Genomic DNA, 5,267 nt, shown 5'->3' with positions numbered 1-5,267 from the left:
ACAGGCATGAGCCACTGCATCAGGCTTAGACCTTTCTTTTTACCTGAATTTTGAATATGTATCATATCATTAATCAATGTCTTCCCCATCCTCCCCCCAGCTCCTTGATTTGGTTTCTCTTGGGGTGCCAATCAATCCTCCTGTCCCTTACTTCCATATTCCACATGTCTATTTATTTGTGTTACCCATGAAATTGAACACAATTAGGAGAGACTAGCACGGACCAGGCATTGTAATTCTCAGACCAGAAGTACCCGGACTTCTAGGGCCTCCAAGCAGCTTCCTCTCCAAGTCTTGCTTTAACCCACTCCGGTTATCTGGAGAACTGGAGCATATTTTCTTATTGTGATTGGCTTTTAAATGAACATGTAGCCATGGTAACAACTGAGTGCTGATGATAACAAGAAGTCTTATTTAGAGAAAACCTCTTTTTATTGTCAAAGCAGCTGTGTATGTGTGTTCTTATCCATTGGAATCAATTATTCATTCCATTATTAAATACAGCTTTCTCTTAAACTGTTTTTGTATTAGAAGCAGGATGCTGCCTATTTAAAAGAGAACTGGAATATTCAGAATGGGTGGGTAAACCAATCCTCCTAGATGAATTTGGGAACGTTGAAAAATAGGTGGGAAGCTGACACGATCATGAGGGCATTTCATCTGAGGAAGACGAAGACAAATAAGGGACTTGCCCAGTGTTTTGATTTCAAGGAATTATCAGTCAAGCTGTTTTCTTCATAGAAATAGAAATATCTTAATTTTTCCTGAAAACATGTTTATTGCTAAAACTTAAAAAATATAAAAAAGTCCCCCCACTTCCTGCTTATAATCTCATACCCCCCAACTCTTAATAGTTTGTTAGATACACTTACAAATATTTTATGCATGTATGCTTTAAGCATATACACCTTGTGGGGTGTGTGTGTGTGTGTGTGTGTGTGTGTGTGTCTGTGCATACATGTGTACATATTTAACTTTTAAACACAAGTGGAGTTTTTATGAGTTAGGATTACATTTGGCTGTACATAACAGAAACTCTTAAATTATGACTTGAACAAGATAAATCTTTACTTATCTCTCACCAGGGAAAAATGACAGGGCTTCTGCGATTACATCCACATTCCAAGGAACAGATTGGAGGAGAGGGAAAGGGGCATAATTCTCTCCTTTTCAAGGAAACTTCTGATTATACTTCATTGCCAGAATTTAGTTATATGGTCACATCTTTGCAAAGGAGGAGGGAAATGTCATCTTACTGATGGGTTACATTGTGCCCATCTAAAAATAAGGTCCCCCTAACTTGAGGGAGAAGACTAGAATGGCTACTTGGTAGGGAACTAACTCTCTCTCCCAGTGTTACACTATTCATAATGTTCTATAACCTCCCCTTTCCACTCAATATACTGTGGGTAGATTCATTTTTAACAGCTGAATAGTACTCTCCTGCATGACTATGCCACAGCTGGTTTAACCAAACCCCTGTTGATGGGTATCTCGTAATTTTCTTTATTCCCCCCCAGAAAGATATTTTCTACTCTTCATATGTGAAAAACACAAAGATAATTTCGACAATACCATAACTTCTGGTCTTCCTCTCACTTCTCTCAACATTTCTAAGTTATTCAGTTCAGCTAAATGCACACTAATTAAAGCTATTTTCCTGTCCTGTGCTTTATCTAGAATGCTTCTTAAGGCTGGAGTCCCTTCCTGTCAACTCCTGTGTCTGCAAATCTCATCCCTCGGTAGTGAATCCTATTCTCTCCATTGAGTACATAATCTTTAACCTACTTCTAGCATTTTTTCTACAGATATACTTTCAAATGTCGCAAAGATATATATTCAAGAATTCTTATTACAACACTATTTGTAATAACAGCAAAAACAACCACAAAGCTGGTGGGGGCGGGTGTGGAACATCTTTCATTGGGTGAGTCAAGTAAATTATGCTACATTTATGTAATGCGATACAAGGCAGCCATTAAAATACACGTGGATCATTACATTGATTCACGTATATTACTATGGAAAGCTCTCCAAGACATATTAGTTAGGGGGAAAAAAATAAGATGCAATGTATTGCATTGCAGAATGTATTACCACCTCTCTACCATAACGTCATCATATTTGTGTTTAAAATAAGAAATGTAATAACATGTGAACGCATTCAGTATAACTCCTCCTTAACATGATTAGCTGAGTATAAAAATTCATCGGCCCAAAATGTGTTTCCTTTATTGCCAGTTTAACGAAGTGATCCAGACCAGGAGCTGGGAGGGGTCTAGTTTTGAGACCCAAATCCGATCTGGTCCTAAATGAGATTGGCGCCACCTGATAGCAATAATCCACTCTGGTTTAAGTATTACTGGGATAGAGCTTCTAGAACAGTAGCAGTGTTTTCAGAAATCCTTCAATTAATTGGTTCCCATTTTATCTGGCCCCGATCTAAGGAGATTGTGCCCAAAGAATAATGAAGATGTGGGAACCCACATTTCACATCCCCATTTCCAAGACTGGATGGCAAGTCACATTCACACACACACCCTCTCACCAGCACCACCAGCACACCAGCACCACTACCACCACCAGCACCACCACCACAAGCACCACTGCAGCCCACTTCTCTGCCTGGGCTAGGCTTAGACAGGAGAGCAGCCCATCACTAAGGACACTCCAGGGTAACTTTGCCGTGGATTTCATTGCATATGCTTACATTTTCTCCATGCTATGCTGTTTTCTTAAACCTTAGCATGCTAGGTTTTTTGTAAATTGGTCCAAAATTAGAAAATTAAGCTGGAAGGAGTATTGAACATGAACAAATAAGTTACAGCTGAAACCACTTGATTTACAGTAATAAAAAAGAAACAAAAATATAGGATGCCTATCAAAGGGCTACTACTGAGAGAGACAGGGTTGCCCCAATAGGGCAATGAAAAGATTGGCAAGAAGACCAACAATCTTTATTTATTTATTCATTTATTTTTTGAGACAAGATCTCACTGTGTTGCCCATTGCTCCAGCTCAAGTGCAATGGCTCAATCACGGCTCACTGCAGCCTTAAACTCCTGGGCTTAAGCAATCTTCTCACATCAGTCTCCCAGGCACATGGCACATGCCACCACATCAGGCTATTTTTTTTATTTTTATTTTTTTACTTTTTGTAGAGATCAGATCACACTATGTTGCCCAGGCTAGTCTTGAATTCCTGGGCTCAAGCAATCCTCCTGCCTTGGCCTCCCAACCTGCTGGGATTACAGGCATGAGCCACTGCACCAAGCCAAGGCCAACAGTCTTAACTGGAGGATCTCAAGTTTCTTGTATGGCAACTGATACAGAATGTACGTCAATAGACCTTATCACACAAGCTAAAGGGAGAATTGATTGATTCAAAGACCCTCGTCCAAAGATCAGCCATGTTCCAAATTCGTCAGTTATCATCTTCACTTCCCACTGTACATCGAGAGCCAGGGAGATATAGAGGAGCTAGAAGTCTTCATGTGACTTCTGGGCACGTATAAAAGACACTGAGAGCTGGAAATGGACCTTCTAGAAGGCATCCCAGGCCGGGCGCGGTGGCTCACGCTTGTAATCCCAGCACTTTGGGAGGCCGAGGCGGGCGGATCATGAGGTCAGGAGATCGAGACCACAGTGAAACCCGTCTCTACTAAAAATACAAAAAAAAATTAGCCGGGCGTGGTGGCGGACGCCTGTAGTCCCAGCTACTCAGGAGGCTGAGGCAGGAGAATGGTGTGAACCCGGGAGGCAGAGCTTGCAGTGAGCTGAGATCGCACCACTGCACTCTAGCCTGGGGGACAGAGCGAGACTCCGTCTCAAAAAAAAAAAAAAAAAAAAAAAAAAGAAGGCATCCCAGTGGAGCATGAGCTCCTTTACACAGCCACTCCAGAGTGATGCCAACAGACTGGCCACTCTGTGTTCGTGGTCAGCAGGCCATAGAAACTGTGTGAGTGACAAAATGTATGAGTAGCAGTGTGTGTTGGAATGAGTCAATACAAAGAACACAGGCAGGAGATGTGGCTTTGCAAATCATATATGTATATTGAAAACTGGAATACACAGTTTGGTGGCTTTGAGTCCTAACACTTTTCCCCCATTTCTTGTACTTGTAGAAATATTGTTCTCACTTTTTCCTGATTTCTTTGTTTCTCACTCTATTGTGCTTAATAATTGTATTAAGGGTTGTTTCTCCTTTTTCATGTGTCCTTAGGAAATGAATAATATGTGTTGAAGGCCGGACGCGGTGGCTCACGCTTGTAATCCCAGCACTTTGGGAGGCCGAGGCAGGCGCATCACGAGGTCAGGAGATCGAGACCACGGTGAAACCCCGTCTCTACTAAAAATACAAAAAGAAAAAATTAGCCGGGCGTGGTGGCGGGCGCCTGTAGTCCCAGCTACTCGGAGAGGCTGAGGCAGGAGAATGGCGTGAACCCGGGAGGCGGAGCTTGCAGTGAGCCGAGGTTGCACCACTGCACTCCAGCCTGGGTGACAGAGCAAGACTCCGTCTCAAAAAAAAAAAAAAAAAATGAACATGACTCAATTGTCTATATATAAGTCAGTCTCCAAATATTATTAGATGTTTTATTTCTGTTTCTTACTACCAATAATTTATGAAACCAATGGCAATACCCAAAACTAATTTAACGAAAATCAAAATCATCAAAACACAAGAATAAAGAAGTATGGAAAGAAAGAGGTGGGAGGAGGAGGGAGAGAGGGAGGGAAGAAAGAAAGGAATTAGAGATAATAACAGACTAATAGAGAAAATTTAATTGTGTATGTTTAATATTCTGAAAATAGTTCTTGTTTAATGAAAACTTGAAGTAGCAAAAACAATTGTGTCTTTCCAATTAAGAAAGAGGAAGTAAAGATGGGAAAACTCTTCCCTTTGGACGAAACAGATATTAAAACAGCTGATAGTCACAGTGGAAGAGAAGGGAGTAGATAGATGGTGTACACATGTTCCCCTAACTCTTTGAATTCTGATACTTCATTCTTCACTACTCACTGAAATGATGTATGCTGGGACAACAAAGACAGTTGCCAGTCACCATTCCAGGACACCTGTATATAACATCTATTTTCTTACTGTGAAAAAAAAAAAAAGGAAGAGAAAAAAATTCACTGGGAAGCAAAATATGTGAAGACCAATATATATTTTTGAAACTTTTAATTAATAATATATATTTTTTTCTTGGGTGTAGATCCCTTTGACCTAAATAATTTGACATAGAATCTACAACATAGTTGGTATT

Source organism: Hylobates moloch, unplaced genomic scaffold (genome assembly GCF_009828535.3).
Source record: "Hylobates moloch isolate HMO894 unplaced genomic scaffold, HMol_V3 SCAFFOLD_19, whole genome shotgun sequence".
NCBI lineage: Eukaryota > Metazoa > Chordata > Mammalia > Primates > Hylobatidae > Hylobates > Hylobates moloch.
Note: the sequence above shows the minus strand (reverse complement) of the source record.